Source organism: Arachis hypogaea, chromosome 4 (assembly GCF_003086295.3).
Source record: "Arachis hypogaea cultivar Tifrunner chromosome 4, arahy.Tifrunner.gnm2.J5K5, whole genome shotgun sequence".
NCBI classification, from domain to species: domain Eukaryota; kingdom Viridiplantae; phylum Streptophyta; class Magnoliopsida; order Fabales; family Fabaceae; genus Arachis; species Arachis hypogaea.
In genome coordinates, this window is record NC_092039.1 from 23,756,673 (window position 1) to 23,775,218 (window position 18,546).

Genomic DNA, 18,546 nt, shown 5'->3' on the forward strand with positions numbered 1-18,546 from the left:
TAAGGCCGGAGAATCTTCTAGAAAAGAAAAAGGGAAGACAAAAGCTTCCACCTCCGAGTCATGGGAGATGGAAAGATTCATCTCCAAGAGCCATCAAGACCACTTCTATGATGTTGTGGCAAAGAAGAAGGTGATCCCCGAGGTCCCTTTCAAGCTCAAGAAAAATGAGTATCCGGAGATCCAACATGAGATCCGAAGAAGAGGTTGGGAAGTCCTAACCAACCCCATTCAACAAGTCGGAATCTTAATGGTTCAAGAGTTCTATGCCAATGCATGGATCACTAGGAACCATGATCAAAGTATGAACCCGAGTCCAAAGAACTATCTCACAATGGTTCGGGGGAAATACTTAGATTTTAGTCCGGAGAATGTGAGGTTGGCGTTCCACTTGCCCATGATGCAAGGAGATGCACGCCCCTACACTAGAAGGGTCAACTTTAATCAAAGGTTGGACCAAGGGATGCACTTTCCTTCCAACAACTATTGGGAATAACTCAACACTTCCTTAGAAGATTTGAGCCACAATGTGGAACAATTAAGGGTGGAACATCATGAGCACTCCATCATTCTCCATGAACTAAGAGAAGATCAAAATAGCAATGAGGGAGGAGCAACAAAGGCAAGGAAGGGACATAGAAGAGCTTAAGGACATTGTTGGTCCTTCAAGAAGAAGATGCCACTAAGGTGGATTCATTCCTTGTTCTTACTTTCTTTCTGCTTTTCGTTTTTTATGTTGTATGTTTACCTATGTTTTGTGTCTCTACTTCATGATCATTAGTATGTAGTAACCATGTCTTAAAGCTATGAATAAAATCCATTAATCCTTCATCTCTCTTAAATGAAATATGTTTTAATTCAAAAGAACAAGAAGTACATGAATTTCGAATTTATCCTTGAATTTAGTTTAATTATATTGATGTGGTGACAATACTTTTTGTTTTCTGAATGAATGCTTAAACAGTGCATATTTTTGATCTTGTTGTTTATGAATGTTAAAATTGTTGGCTCTTGAAAGAATGATGAACAAAGAGAAATGTTATTGAAAAATCATAAAATTGATTCTTGAAGCAAGAAAAAGCAGTGAAAAAGAAGAAGCTTGCAAAAAAAAAAAAAGAGGTGGCAAAAAAAATATAGAAAGAAAAAGAAAAAAGCAAGCAGAAAAAGCCAATAGCCCTTAAAACCAAAAGGCAAGGGTACAAAGGATCCAAGACTTTGAGCATCAATGGATAGGAGGGCCCAAGGAAATAAAATCCAGGCCTAAGCGGCTAAATCAAGCTGTCCCTAACCATGTGCTTGTGTCATGAAGGTCCAAGTGAAAAGCTTGAGACTGAGTGGTTAAAGTCGTGATCCAAAGCAAAAGGAGTGTGCTTAAGAGCTCTGGACACCACTAACTGGGGACTCTAGTAAAGCTGAGTCACAATCTGAAAAGGTTCACCCAGTTATGTGTCTGTGGCATTTATGTATCCGGTGGTAATACTGGAAAACAAAGTGCTTAGGGCCACGGCCAAGACTCATAAGTAGCTGTGTTCAAGAATCAACATACTTAACTAGGAAAGTCAATAACACTATCCGAAATTCTAAGTTCCTAGAGAAGCCAATCATTCTAAACTTCAAAGGAAAAAGTGAGATGCCAAAACTGTTCAGAAGCAAAAAGCTACAAGTCCCGCTCATCTAATTAGAATTAGTATTCATTGATATTTTGGAATTTATAGTATATTCTCTTCTTTTTATCCTATTTAATTTTCAGTTTCTTGGGGACAAGCAACAATTTAAGTTTGGTGTTGTGATGAGCGGATAATTTATACGCTTTTTGGCATTGTTTTTAGGTAGTTTTTAGTAAGTTCAAGCTACTTTTAGGGATGTTTTCATTAGTTTTTATGTTAAATTCACATTTCTGGACTTTACTATGAGTTTGTGTGTTTTTCTGTGATTTCAGGTAATTTCTGGCTGAAATTGAGGGACTTGAGCAAAATTCTGAAAAAGGCTGACAAAAGGACTACTGATGCTGTTGGAATCTGACCTCCTTGCACTCGAAATGGATTTTCTGGAGCTACAGAACTCTAAATGGCGCGCTCTCAACGGCGTTGGAAAGTAGACATCCAGAGCTTTCCAGAAATATATAATAGTCCATACTTTATTCGGGAATTTACGACGTAAAGTGGCGCTCAACGCCAAGTACATGCTGCTGTCTGGAGTTAAACGCCAGAAACACATCACAACCCGGAGTTGAACGCCCAAAACACGCTATAACTCGGCGTTCAACTCCAATAAACGCCTCAGCTCGTGGATAGATCAAGCTCAGCCCAAACATACACCAAGTGGGCCCCGGAAGTGGATTTATGCATCAATTACTTACTCATGTAAACCCTAGTAGCTAGTTTAGTATAAATAGTTTCCTATTGTATTCAGAGTCTTTTACTGTTTAGTCTTAGACCATGGGGGCTGGCCATTTGGCCATGCCTGAACCTTTCACTTATGTATTTTCAACGGTGGAGTTTCTACACACTATAGATTAAGGGTGTGGAGCTCTGCTGTACCTCAAGTTTCAATACAATTACTATTACTTTTTATTCAATTCTCTTTATTCTTATTCTAAGATATACGTTGCACTTCAACTTGATGAATATGATGATCCGTGACACTTATCATTATTCTCACCTATGAACGCGCGTGACTGACAACCACTTCCGTTCTACTTTAGGCCGGGCGCATATCTTTTAGATTCCCCAACAGAATCTTCGTGGTATAAGCTAGATAGATGGCGGCATTCATGGGAATCCGAAAAGTCTAACCTTGTCTGTGGTATTCCGAGTAGGATTCCGGGAATTCGAAAAGTCTAACCTTGTCTATGGTATTCCGAGTAGGATTCCGGTATTGAATGACTGTGACGAGCTTCAAACTCCTGAAGACTGAGCGTTAGTGACAGACGCAAAAGAATCAATTGATTCTACTCCAACCTGATTGAGAACCGACAGATGATTAGCCGTGCTGTGACAGAGCATTTGGACCATTTTCACTGAGAGGATGGGATGTAGCCATCAACAAGGGTGATACCTCCAGACGATTAGCCGTGCAGTGACAGCGCATAGGACCATTTTCCAGAGAGGAAGAAAAGTAGCTGTTCATACCCTGACCGGGCTCCTCCAACTCGGCCAAATCCATGAAAGGTCCGACCTCGTCCCAAGGCCCATGCCTGAGGTCGGACCTCGGACAACAAAGCTAAGAAGGCCCATCAAAAGGAACGAAGCCCAAAACCTAAAGGCCGAAAAGGCCTAGGGAAGGCGGTTCCGCAAAAATAGAGATAAAACTCCCAAAAAGATAAGATAAGATAAGAATATCTTATCCAGGGAAGATCACGGCCAGCTACTATAAATACACTGGAACACCCAGGTATAACTCATACTCTAATTCTACTCAATATCTGCTTGGACCCATGCTAACTTAAGCATCGGAGTGTCATTGCAGGTACAACCACCAACCACTCAGCATATCAAGCTCGGGTCATCAATTCCCCCACCTCGGGCCTCTCTAAAAGACGACCGAGCTGCACGTTTCAGGTAACCCTCGGAACATTGGCGCCGTTGCCGGGGACCTGGAAGTCATCCCTCTACCATGGCGGACGACCCCTCCAACAATGACCGCACGGCATCAGAACAAGAGGAGGAAGTTGACACCAGAGAACGACCGGACAGCCCTCTATCACCACGCACTCCAGAAGGAAACAAACAGAATCGCCCAAAGACATCACCCCCAAACAAAGATCCACAAAATCCCGAAAAAGAAAAGAGCTCGGAAATTCTAGAAGCAGTCCGGGCACAACAAAACCGACTGAAACAACTCGAAGAGGATATAAAGAAGCAAAAGGAAACTGAACAAGATCTGAGAAGGGAGGCTCGCAAGCGCAGAGAATTAGAAGAAAAACTGCGGAAAATAGAGGCCAACCTGAAAGATCGGACAGAACGCGGCCCCACCCCCGAAGACAACCATGATCCCTTCACGCAAGAGATCATGAAGGAGAAGGTGCCGCGAAACTTCAAACCACCCGATATGGATCTCTACGACGGCACCACCGATCCAAGTCACCACCTCAGCAACTTCAGAAGCAGAATGTACCTAGTCGACGCCTCCGACGCGATTCGATGCAAAGCCTTCCCCACCACTCTCACCAAGTCGGCCATGAAGTGGTTCGACAACCTGCCACCAAGATCAATCACCAGCTTCGAAGACCTAACCAAAAAATTCCTGATGAGGTTCTCTATCCAAAAGGACAAAACGAAACATGCCCCCAGTCTACTCGGAATCAAACAAGGTAACCAAGAAACTCTCCGAGAATACATGGAGCGATTCAACAGAGCCTGCCTGGACATACAACACTTGCCCACTGAAGCAGCCATCATGGGACTAGCAAACGGCCTAAAAGAGGGACCGTTTAGCCAATCCCTATCCAAACGATACCCGACCTCCCTATACGAGGTGCAGGAGCGAGCAGAAAAATATATCAACATGGAGGAAACATCCCAGTTAAGAGACTCTTCTAAGAAGGAATCAACCTACCCACCCCGAGATCGAGATCGGGAACAGAGGAAAGAAACCAACTCGGACAAGCCACGGAAATACCACAGTTACACCCCCCTCCGAGTCTCCTTGGTAGACATCTACAGAGAAGTATGCCACACCGAAAAGATCCCACCACCTCGACCACTAAAAAACAAGAGAGCAGGGAGAGATCGGTCCGAATACTGTGAATATCACAAGCTCTATGGTCATTCTACTAACGACTGCTACGACCTAAAAAATGTTATAGAAAAGCTAGCCAGAGAAGGAAAACTCGACAGATACATAGCAGAGAAAGGAGAAGAGACCAGGAAGAGAAGGCGAGGAGATAACGAAGATCGGGCCGAACAAACCCCGCGAACCCCTGAAAGACATGTTCACATGATAAATGGAGGCTTCGCAGGCGGAGGAACATCCAGATCCTCGCGCAAAAGACACCTCAAAGAAGTCTATCATGTCCGAGAAGACAGCCCCCTGCCCGAATTACCTACTATCTCGTTTACCCGAGAAGATGCTCAAGGGGTAATACCCGGGCACGACGATCCAATGGTAATCACCATCATCCTAGCAAACGCCAACCTACATTGAACCCTGGTTGACCAGGGAAGCTCAGCAGATATCCTGTTCAAAACGGCCTTCGACAAACTCGGACTTGAAGAAAAAGAACTAAAGGCCTATCCCACCGACTTATTTGGACTAGGGGACATCCCGGTCCGTCCCTTAGGATACATCTCGCTACATACTACCTTTGGAAAAGGCGAGCAATCTAGAACATTAAGCATCGACTACATTATAGTCGACGTCCCTTCAGCATACAATGCCCTCATTGGGCGACCAACCCTAAACAGACTAGCAGCTATAGTCTCAACCCCACACCTCTGTATGAAGTTCCCTACCACAAAAGGAATCGCTACCCTAAAAGGCGACCAAAAACTAGCACGGCGATGCTATAACGAAAGCCTGAGCCTAAAAGGGAAAGAGGTCAATACAATAGAACTCAGACGAGTTCAAGCCCGAGAAGACCTTCGGCCACAACCAGAGGGAGAAACCGAAAAAATCCAAATCGGGAACACACCTGAAAAAATAACAAACGTAGGAGCAAACCTCGAAGCAGGCCTAAAGGAGGAACTCATAACCCTCTTAAGGGAGAATTCCGACCTCTTCGCCTGGAAAGCCTCCGACATGCCAGGCATAAGCCCCGACCTGATGTGCCATAAGCTATCAGTATACCCGGGGTCCAGACCTGTTCAACAAAGACGCCGGAAGCTCGGGCCTGAGCGCATGCAAGCAATAGAAGAACAAGTACAAGCATTACTAGAGGCAGGGTTCATTCGGGAAGTAAAATACCCCCTATGGCTCGCAAACGTGGTCCTGGTAAAAAAGCCCAACGGAAAATGGAGGATGTGCGTCGATTATACGGATCTCAACAAAGCCTGCCCCAAAGACCCATATCCACTACCAAACATCGACGCCTTAGTAGACGCAGCCTCAGGCTATAGATATCTCTCCTTCATGGACGCATATTCAGGATACAATCAAATCCCGATGTACGGACCCGACCAAGAAAAGACCTCGTTCATAACCCCAAGGGCAAACTACTGCTACGTAGTAATGCCCTTCGGGCTGAAGAACGCAGGGGCAACCTACCAGAGGCTAATGAACAAAGTGTTCTCAGAGCACATCGGACTACAACTAGAGGTGTACGTCGACGACATGCTGGTAAAGACACAAGAAGACGGAAACTTGCTGACCGACCTCACCAGTGTCTTCGGCACCCTCAGAAAACACAACATGAGACTCAACCCGACGAAGTGCACCTTCGCCGCAGAAGCCGGAAAATTCTTAGGCTTCATGTTGACTCAAAGGGGCATCGAAGCAAACCCGGACAAATGCCAAGCGATACTCAATATGAAGAGCCCGACGTGTGTCAAAGAAGTACGACAGCTGAATGGAAGGCTGGCCGCCCTATCAAGATTCTTGGCAGGATCAGCGATAAAATCACTACCTCTCTACTCACTCCTAAAGAAAGGGAAACCCTTCTCGTGGACCGCAGAGTGCGAAAAAGCCTTTCAAGAGTTCAAGGAATTCCTCGGGCAGCCACCAATCCTAACCCGACCTTTAAAAGGGGAAGAGCTCGTACTATACCTCTCGGTCGGACATCGAGCAGTCGCTTCAGCATTAATACGAGAAAACGACCAAGGACAGCACCCCATATACTTTGTAAGCAAGGCACTACAAGGGGCTGAATTAAACTATCAGAAAATAGAAAAATTCGCCTACGCCCTAGTGTTCACAGCTCGGAGGCTCCGTCCCTACTTTCAAGCCCACACCATCAAAGTCCGGACAAATCAACCCATGAGACACATCCTACAAAAAACGGACCTGGCAGGACGAATACTACAATGGGCGGTGGAACTGTCCGAGTTCGACCTCCACTATGAAGCCCGGACTGCCATAAAATCTCAGTACCTAGCCGACTTCATCGCAGAATACACTGAGACCCCTGGAACCCCACTCTCATGGAACCTGTATGTCGACGGGTCCTCAAACAAAACAGGAAGCGGAGCCGGGGTTATACTCGAAAGCGACCAAGGAACACGGATAGAACTATCCCTAAAATTCGAGTTCCAAGCTTCGAACAACCAAGCCGAATACGAGGCCCTACTAGCAGGTCTAAAACTAGCCGAAGAGGTCGGAGCCCAGAGAATCACGATTTTCAGCGACTCCCAAGTCGTCACATCACAAGTAAAAGGAAGCTACCAGGCCAAAGACCCCACCATGAAAAAATACCTGGACCAAACACAGGCACAACTGCGCCACTTTTCAGAGATACAGATTCAGCACATACCTCGAGAACAAAACGCCCGAGCAGACGCCCTCTCAAAACTCGCCAGCACCAAGCCCGGAGGCAACAACAGAAGTCTCCTCCAGGAAACCCTACGATCCCCTCCGTGCTAAGAGAGGAAGAAACGCTGAATATATCCAACCAACAGCAAGGATGGATGACCCCCATACTCAGCTACCTGAAGTCGGGAACTCTTCCCGCCGAAAGAAAGGAAGCTAAAAGACTCACGAAAGATGCCCAGAATTATACACTAATTCATGGCGTATTATACAGAAGAGGATTCACAAATCCCCTCCTTCGGTGCGTCCCGACCTCAGAAACAAAGAACGTCCTCGAAGAAGTCCATGGAGGCATGTGTGGGAACCATCTCGGAGCTCGGGCATTGTCCAAAAAGGTAGTCTGAGCCGGGTTCTACTGGCCGACCTTGCAGAAAGACGCGACGGAATTCGTGAAAATATGCCCCCCTGCCAAAAACACGCCAATTTCCACAAAGCACCACCAGAAGACCTTATCAGCATCACCGCACCATGGCCCTTCGCAAAATGGGGACTAGACCTACTCGGCCCATTCCCCCAAGGACCGGGGCAAGTCAAATACCTCATAGTAGGGGTCGACTACTTCACAAAATGGATCGAAGCTGAACCCTTAGCCACCATTACGGCTCAGAAAAGTCGCAAATTCCTATACAAAAACATTGTCACAAGGTTCGGAGTCCCCTACTCCATCACAACAGACAATGGAACACAGTTCACGGACACAAGTTTTCAGAACTTGGTGGCCGAACTAAAAATCAAACAGCAATTCACATCAGTCGAGCACCCACAAGCCAATGGACAAGCAGAAGCTGCAAATAAAGTCATCTTGGCAGGGTTAAAACGAAGACTCCAAGAGGCCAAAGGGGCATGGGCCGAGGAACTCCCCCAGGTACTATGGGCATATCGGACAACCCCACACTCTACAACGGGAGAATCCCCATTCCGACTAGCTTACGGGATGGAGGCAATGATTCCTATCGAAATAGATGAAGGGTCACCCAGAGTCCTCTTCTACAACGAAGAAGGCAACCCACAGGCACAAAGGGAAGAACTCGACCTCCTTCCGAGGTCCGAGAAAGAGCCCGAATCCGAGAAGAAGCCTTAAAACGACGAACGGCCCTCAGATACAATCAGAAAGTAATAAAACGAAGCTTCTCCATTCACGACCTGATTCTAATCCGAAATGACATCGGAACACAAAAGTCGGGAGAAGAAAAGCTAGCTGCAAATTGGAAAGGACCCTACAAGGTAACAGAAGTCTTAGGGGCAGGCTACTACAAAGTATCCGACCTAGAAGGCAATGAGCTGCCCAGGGCCTGGCACGCCTGTAACCTAAGGCGGTACTACAGCTAGAAAAACTTAACCCGAGGTGTACTCTTTTTCCCTACAAGGGTTTTTTAATGAGACACCCGGTTAAAGTAAGACACCCGACCTAGTCAAAGGGTAAACACTCTGTAAATATTCTTTCTTTTTTTTAATACTAATCGAATTTCTCTATTTTCTTTTCTTCTTCCTCATGATGAAACAAATCCTGGAAAGTACCCCACCAAGGCGCATTAATTTATGCTCGGCAAAGATAAAAGCGACGAGGTTCAAATTAATGTGAGAAGTTATAAAGTAACTCTGAAAAGGCTCAAAGGGCCAAATAAAAAGAGATTACAAAAATAACTTAAAAGGCCGACAAACGACAAGGTCGGACCCAACAAAGGGAAAGTTATAAAGTAACTCTGAAATGGCTCGAAAAAGCCAAATAAAAAGAGATTACAAAAATAACTTAAAAAACCGACCAACGACAAAGTCGGACCCAACAAAAAGGAGGTACTCAGGCGCCCGAGGTCCGAGAAAAACTCGGATCCAAGAAAGAAGCCTTAAAACGGCGAGAACCAAGATTTCGAAAAACGCTTACTAAAAAGTTGCTTTACAAAAAGCAGCTAAAAAGTACAAGCGAAAGAACGAAATCAAAGGAGATTTCGAAAAATGCTTACTAAAAAGTTGCTTTACAAAAAGCAGCTAAAAAGTACAAGCGAAAGAACGAAATCAAAGGAAATTTCGAAAAACGCTTACTAAAAAGTTGCTTTACAAAAAGCAGCTAAAAAGTACAAGCGAAAGAACGAAATCAAAGGAAATTTCGAAAAACGCTTACTAAAAAGTTGCTTTACAAAAAGCAGCTAAAAAGTACAAGCGAAAGAATGAAATCAAAGGAAATCTCGAAAACGCTTACTAAAAAGTTGCTTTACAAAAAGCGGCTAAAAAGTACAAGCACGAAAGCAAAGGAAGTTTCGAAACGCTAGCTAAAAAGTTGTTATCCAAAAACAAACTAAAAAGCACAAAAGCGGAAACAAAAAGTCAAAACGCGAACAAAAACACCGCATAATAAAGTTACTACAAGTAGCTAAATAAGCAAAAGGTGTCCAAAAGCGTTTACAGAAACCATCCAAAAAGCCCACAGGTCGGGCAAAACACCAAAAAGATTACAGAGGATCAAGATCCTTTCCAGACTCCACATCAACAGAAGGCTGCGGAGGAAACATAGATATCGGGACCGCATCGACGGCAACGTCATCCCGGTTTGAAACCTCCACACCAGATCTATCCCCGACTAGAGGAGAAGTCGGGTTCTCAACCGGAACTTTGGGGTCGGACATCGGGACCTCATCCTCGGTAGGAGCAGGAACAATCCTTCCCTCCACAACAACGTTGTCCGTACTGAATAAACTCAGATCCAGGTCGGGAGCAAGAACCCGGACCTGAGCCTTCAAATTTTCAAACATAGCATCCATGCCCTTGGCAACATGACCTTCCAGCTCGTAAAACTCGTCCTGTGCGGATTGCAACTTCTCCTTTGTCTCCACAAGCTCGGCATATAGCCGAGTATAATTCTCTGTAGCCGCCTTCGCCATCTCCTCAGATGTCTTCGCTGCCGCCACAGCCGCAGTAGCTTTAGTTTTCTCTTTCTCCAAAGAGGCCTCCAGCTCAGTAATCCTGGCAGCCTTCAGTTGACTAATCTTATCAAGCTCGGACTGAGCCTTCTCAAGTCGGGAGCTGGTCGCACCAATGGGGGATTTCTTAAACTCCCGGGCAATAGCGGCATGAAGACTAGCCATCCGGACACAGCTCCGCGCCATATACTGAAAATGATGCTCCATAGACACATCATCAGTAGAAATAAAGGTCTGAGGGAGAATATGCTGCTCAATCCAACCAAGAGCATCAAAGTCCTTATCATTGAAACCGGCGAGCTCTTGAGAGGTCTTCTGCTTCTTGGGAGGAGGACCCGAGTACGGAGGAGGAGAGGAAGTAGCAGGCCCAGAGGTCGGAGGATCCTGACTTATAGCTTGGAACTGGGGAGTCGGAATAGTCTTCGACCGGGTTTGAACACCCACAGTAGTCTTCTGCGGTGAAGATCGGGCAGAAGCCTCCCCAGCCTCGATATTTCGAGCAGCCACAGACTTCTTCGTCCGACGAAGAAACTTCATGGAATCCGCCTGAGAAGACATCTCTGCAGAAATAAAAAGAAAAGGATTACCACAACAGAAATTCCACCAAAACAGGCAAAACCAAAATACTAGAAAAGATGGATCTCGGAAGAGGTCGGGAACTACCTAACTCGGAACGGAGAAGGCTTGGATCTCCCAACATTTTCTTCGTATCCAAGTGAGGTGCCCGACCCCATAAACTGCTCACCACACCCACAAAAGCCTGCTCCACCTCATCTAGACTCTCAAAGGTATACTTAGTAGACACTACATTCTCCTGCCAACAAAGAGGAAAAGAAGGCTCCCCACTCTCATCTAGAAAGAAAGGTTGGACATCTCCAGTAGCCCGGACCTTGAAATAAAAGTTCTTAAAATCGTGAAAGGACTCATCATACAGGGTACAAAACTTTCTTCCCTGGTTAGCCCTAAAAGAGACCCAAGATACCTTCCCTCCACCCGAACCCGGCTTCGTCAACACAAACAAGTAGGAAAAAAGAGAAATAGAGGGAGCAAAGCCCAAAAACTGACACAAAAGTTGAAACAGCTTTAAAAATGCCCAAGAATTTGGATGGAGCTGCGTAGGGGCAAGGTTACAAGACCACAACACCTCGAACTCCAGGTCGGTAAAAGGAAGTCGGACACTCAGCCTAGAGAAAAAGCAATCATAAGCATAAAAGAAGAGCTTCTCGGAACTATCTAAAGGCGGAAAGCACACTCTCTCCTCGGAATCCGGGGCTACTAGCTCGTAATCCCTCTCAGACTCCCTATCTTCACATATGCTACATTGCCTACGAAACCTAATTAAATACTCAGAATCTACCACAGACGGGACTCTTAGAGGAACAGGATCTACCCAACCAAGACCACTCGGAATCTTGGTCGACATCGCTTGAAGAACCTTTCGAGACATAAAAATTCTTGCCTACAAAGAAGAATACAACAGCAAGCAAAAATCACATAAAAGCAGACAGCAAAAACCCATTCAGCAAAACAAGAAACAACGATCTTTGAGATGAAAATGCAGCAACCCGGAACAAAATACCAAGAGAAAAGAGCCCCCCCCACATACAAACAAACAAAGCAATGGCGGCGCCTCTTTTCGGGGCAACCCAGGCATAGAGAAAAAGAAACAGAAGCATATGTGCACAAGAAAAGAGATGGGAACAAACCTGGAAAGAAGGAAACGAGGACGATGAGCTCCGAAGCAAGGAGAACAGAACGGCGGCGCAGAGGAAACCCCGGAAGAACACGCGGAAAGATTCGGGGAAGAAGAAAGAGAAAGAAGAAGCGTTGCTCGAAAAAAGAGATGGCAAAACTCAGAAAAACAGGAAGAGAACAGAATAAACGAAGAAAAAGGAAGGGAGCAAATAAATAATGCTTCACAGAGCCCGAACGGAAATCGAGGAGAAACGGTAAAGTGTAATAAATGCTGAAACGGCCATTTTTGAATTTGAAAAACTACTATGCCCGAGCTCGACCTCCCAAAAGGACGAACTCGGGCAGGGGCACTGTTCATACCCTGACCGGGCTCCTCCAACTCGGCCAAATCCATGAAAGGTCCGACCTCGTCCCAAGGCCCACGCCTGAGGTCGGACCTCGGACAACAAAGCTAAGAAGGCCCATCAAAAGGAACGAAGCCCAAAACCTAAAGGCCGAAAAGGCCTAGGGAAGGCGGTTCCGCAAAAATAGAGATAAAACTCCCAAAAAGATAAGATAAGATAAGAATATCTTATCCAGGGAAGATCACGGCCAGCTACTATAAATACACTGGAACACCCAGGTATAACTCATACTCTAATTCTACTCAATATCTGCTTGGACCCATGCTAACTTAAGCATCGGAGTGTCATTGCAGGTACAACCACCAACCACTCAGCATATCAAGCTCGGGTCATCAATTCCCCACCTCGGGCCTCTCTAAAAGACGACCGAGCTGCACGTTTCAGGTAACCCTCGGAACAGTAGCCATTGATGATGTGATGCCCTACATACAGCTTGCCATGGAAAGGAGTAAGAAGGATTGGATGAATGTAATAAGAAAGTAGAGATTCAAGAGGAGCACAGCATCTCCATATGCCTATTTGAAATTCCCACTATTGATTTACATAAGTATTTCTATCCTATTTTATTTTATGTTTATTATTTATTTTCGAACTCATCATAAACCATTTAATCTGCCTAACTGAGATTTACAAGGTGACCATAGCTTGCTTCATACCAACAATCTCTGTGGGATCGACCCTTACTCACGTAAGGTATTACTTGGATGACCCAGTACACTTGCTGGTTAAGTTGAACGGAGTTGTGAGTTTCTCTAACAGTGCCTGGAACTCTTTTATCACAATTTCATCCACCAACAGGCGTCTCAACCAAGCCACCCGTAAGGATCACTATCCACTCCCATTCATTGATCAAATGCTGGATCGCCTGTCAGGTAAATCACATTATTGCTTTCTAGATGGTTACACAGGTTATTTCCAGATTCATATAGCTCCTGAGGATCAGGAAAAGACTACTTTTACATGTCCTTTTGGGACTTATGCTTACAAGAGAATGCCCTTTGGCTTGTACAATGCACCAGCTACTTTCCAGAGGTGCATGATGAGTCTTTTCTCTGATCTTATTGAGGACTGTATGGTGGTTTTTATGGATGATTTAGCGTTTATGGTGATTCTTTTAGCCTTTGCTTAGATGGATTATCTAGAGTATTAGATAGATGTATCAGTACAAACCTTATATTAAATTTCGAAAAATGTCACTTTATGGTAAAACAAGGGATTGTACTAGGACATGTTGTATCTAATACTGGCATTTCTGTAGACCCAGCAAAGGTGAATGTTATTTCTAGTTTACCTTACCCCTCTTCTGTGAGGGAAGTCCATTCGTTCCTTGGCCATGCAGGTTTTTACAGGAGATTTATTAAGGACTTTAGTAAGGTAGCACTTTCCTTATCCAGATTACTGCAGAAGGATATTGAGTTCGAGTTCATTAAGAATTGCAAACAAGCGTTTGATAAGCTGAAGACCAACCTGACTCAAGGTCCAATTGTGAGAGGACCAGACTGGAGCCAGCCGTTTGAAATCATGTGCGATGCTTCCAACCATGCAGTAGGAGCAGCGCTGGCTCAGCGTGAAGGTAATGATCCTTTTGCTATTGCTTATGCGTCTAAGACTTTAGACGCTGCCCAGTCCAATTATACTACTACTGAGAAAGAGCTTCTTGCTATTGTTTTTGCTCTGGATAAATTCCGAGCTTATTTACTTGGTACTAGAGTAGTAGTGTATTCGGACCATGCAGCTTTAAAGTATCTATTAGCTAAAAAGAGTCCAAACCAAGGCTCATACGTTGGATACTGCTATTGCAAGAATTTGATTTAGAAATAAAGGATAGGAGTGGTAACCAGAATCTAGTGGCGGACCACTTGAGTCGCCTTGAGCACATTAAAGATGATTCTACTCCTATAGATGATAATTTTTCATTTGATAACCTGCAAGCAGTATCTGAGGTAGCACCTTGGTACGCACCTGTAGCTAATTATCTAGTTAGCCACACATTTCCTCCACACTTTTCTAAGCATCAAAGAGACAAGCTGAAAAGCGAGTCTAAATATTATATATGGATGACCCATATTTATGGAGATGTGGCGCTGATCAGGTGATTAGACGTTGTGTGCCTCAATCAGAATTCCAGTCCATTTTAGAGGCCTGTCACTCGTCTGAGAGTGGAGGACATTTTGGCCCTCAAAGAACAGCTAGAAAGATCTTAGACTGTGGATTCTGGTGGCCTACTCTTTTTAGAGACGCTGCTGAGTTTTGCAAATCTTGTCTCCCATGCCAAAAATTTGGTAATATATCCAGGAGGATGAGATGCCTCACTTTTCTGTGAAATTTTTGATGTTTGGGGCATTGACTTCATGGGTCCTTTTCCAAATTCTAATGGTTATTTTTATATATTGTTAGCTATGGATTACGTTTCCAAATGGGTAGAAGCAATTCCTACCCGCACTAATGATGCTAACACTGTTGTTTCCTTTGTGAGAAACCATATTATTTGCCGCTTTGGATCACCACGAGCAATCGTGAGTGATCAAGGCACCCATTTTTGTAACAGGAGACTAACAGGATTAATGAAGAAGCATGGGATTATACATAAGGTTGCAACAGCATACCATCCTCAGACCAATGGGCAAGCTGAGGTGTCAAACAGAGAGATAAAGCGTATTTTGTAGAAGATAGTCGAACCTCATAGAGAAGACTGGAGCACAGGCTACAAGATGCACTTTGGGCATACAGGACAACATATAAAACACCATTGGGATGAGTCCTTTCCGCTAGTTTATGGAAAAGCTTGTCATCTCCCAGATGAAGTAGAGCACAGAGCTTTTGGGTAGTCAAGGAGTGCAAATGGGATTTGAGGAAGCCGGAGCTGAAAGGAAGTTGCAACTGCAAGAACTGGAGAGCCTTCGCCTAGAAGCTTATGAGAACTCAAGAATATACAAGGAGAAGATGAAGGCTGTACATGATCAGCACATCAAGAGAAAAGAGTTCCAACTTGGGGATTTAGTCTTCCTTTACAAATCTCGACTAAGGCTCATGCCAGGCAAGTTGAGATCAAGATGGGAAGGTCCATACAGAGTAGAGAAGGCCGAACCATACGGAGTTTATCACCTAAGCCACCCTTCAAGCTCTGAACTTCTCAAAGTTAATGGACAACGTCTGAAGCTGTACCATGGAGAGAAGATGCAGAAAAACAAAGAGCTTGAGATCTTCCTCTTGGAAGATCCCCACATAGCAGAAGTTTGAGCTAGTAGAGTGTCCAACTTACGGACGTTAAAGCAAAGTGCTAGGTGGGAGACAACCCACCATGGTATGATCGTTCTTTTCTTTCTATCTTTAGTTTTCCTAGTCAATAACTCTTCTCTTTACCAGTACCTTCATGCATCTGCACTTGCATAATTTTATTAAAAAAAATGGAGGTCACGCGACGCGACTGCATCAGCGACGTGTCCGCGCGACAAGAGAGTGAGAAAAATAAAAAATGAACAGAGAGTTTCGCTGGTGCGTGGCTGGAGGCGTGCCAATGGCACAAATTGTCCACGCGACCGCGTCGCTGACGCGTCCGCGTCACATGGGATTCCTGGCCTCCCACGCGACCGCGTGCCCTGATTTTCGACGTAAAAGGAGTGCACAACGAAATATTGTGAAAGAGTGGTGCTAGATTGGTGCTGGACGCACCATCCCTATCACGCGTCCGCGTCATCCCTTCTAAAGCGCACTCACGCGATCGCATGCCCCACGCGATCGCGTCACCCCAAATTTGGCAAATATATCAATTTGAACAGAGAGTTGTGCGGGCGCGAGGCTGTACTCGCGCCAGAAGCATCACATGGGTCACGCGACCGCGTGACCGACGCGACCGCGTCAACTAAATTACAGCGCAATCACGCGAACGCGTGCCCCGGCACCGCGTCGCTTGCGCCGCACAGCTCAACCAAAATAGCCAAAATATTTATCTTTCTCTCCTCCCAATCCTAATTTTCTTTTCCCTCCTTATTCTTCCTTCTCCTTTCTCCCTTCTATCTCACCTTTCACTCTCTCTCTCTCTCACCTCCATTAACAAGGTTTTATTTTCTTCTTCCCTTTTTCCTTTCTATCATTCTCTTATTTTCTATGCTATTTTCTTTTCTTTTCTTTTTCTTTTCATTATCCATATTTTCTTTCTTCTTCTTTCCTTTTTACATGGTGCTAGAAATTTATTTGATCATCATTCCTCATTATTTGCTTGTGGATTGTTGCAAATTTTTGGCAATTATATCTTATTTCATAAAAGGATTGCTTGCATGTTTATTTAATACTTTCTATGACTTATTACCATGCATGCTATGTGTTTGTGAAAAGCCGTATGCATCATGCACTTTTCTACATTATCTTATTCTACTACTCAATGCATGTTTTTCACAAATTTCCTTTACTATTTTATTAATTCAATTTAATTGCCAATATAAACATGTTAGTTTGTTACGAAGTGATGCTTGATCTATGCTACTCATGCCCTTGCCGGCATGCCAATAATCATCTTGCATCACTTACCCTTTCGTGCACTTGTTCTATTTCCTTAATGATCTTTTCACATGTTGTCATGACCATGTGTTATTTCATTCATATTCACAGTGCACTATTTATTACTCACTCCATCTCCTTCTTGCTTTAATTCTTTGGATCTAACTTATTTTCTCTTCCTTTTTTCAGAATGGCCACCAAGAAAGGCAAAGAGAAAGCTACCCCTAAACCCACAGCAAGGAAAGGAACAAAGAGAGCATTAGTGGCAGAACCTTCTTCAACTGCAGTCAAGCCCTCAACAAAAAGAATTAAAAGGATTATCAAGGTTGATGAAAAGGAGCGAGCCTTCCCAGCCAAGGACACTGCACGATTCCCAAATCGCTACTGTGAGCAGATGTTCCCCATTCTGGCAGCTCGAAATTACAACAATGAACACCTTCTTATCCTTTCACCTCGTATCGCTGAATTTGTTAAGCCACAAATTGCAAAAAGACATTGGGGATTCTTACTACGACAACCACGACAGGTTAATCTTTCTTGGGTTGTTGAGTTCTACTCCAACTTCCACCTGCCGACTCTGTAGTCCGTCTATTTATGCCAGAAGCAAGTCTCCATTACAGAAGAGGCCATACAGCAAGCCTTAGATCTCCCACCTGCTCCAGAAGGATTGGACGCTTTCAGAAAGCCACAACCAAGCGCCAGGCAAACACTTTGACTGGGACACTGTTCTCAGAATTATTGCTCGCCCTGGCAGTAAATGGATCTTCGGATACCATCGTTCCCGTCCTAAGGGAATCTCGGCTTCCGCACTTACCTTAGAGGCTCACGTATGGCGCAGATTATTTCCCATTATGTCTTCCCGATACTCATGAGTCCTCTTCACCGCAGACATGGCGTTCTACCTATGGTACATCCTCACAGACCAGCCTCTCAATTTACCGTGACATATTCGGAATGCTATGGAACATGTGCAGATCGGCGGCAACCTACCTTTCCCCGCATTGGTCTCTGATCTCATCTCAGCAGCCAGAGTATCCTACAGAGCTGGAGACACCAAAGCCATTCTCCACGGGATGATCAGTATGTCCCTAATGGGAGATATCTCAGGCCACAACTTGCCACTACCAGCCAGTCCACAGAGGATGCTGCAGCTCCTTCACCATCTACTAGTCAACTGCTGCATCAAATACTGAAGCGGTTAGACCAACATGAAAAGAAAGCAATGCTCCGAGAGCGCCGCAACCAACGCCGATTCAAACACCTCAGGGAGCTGCTTAGAGGAGATTGCAGAGACTCAGACCCCCGGACTCCACTTTCTTCACCAACACAGGGACCATGACAGCCCCGACTGTGAAACACTGCCACCAGCCCACCATTGTTCCTGACAGATGCACGAGGATGGGCAAAGCTTTAAGTGTGGGAGGCGGTCAGTACCTGACTTTCGAGGAAATTTCTCTTCTCTAGCACCAATAAATTAGGATATTTAGTTAAATTTTCTTTCTTTATAGAATAGGATAAATGCATAGTAATAGGTTAGTTGCAAGCATGTTCACTTGATTGAAAAGACAATAAGTTCT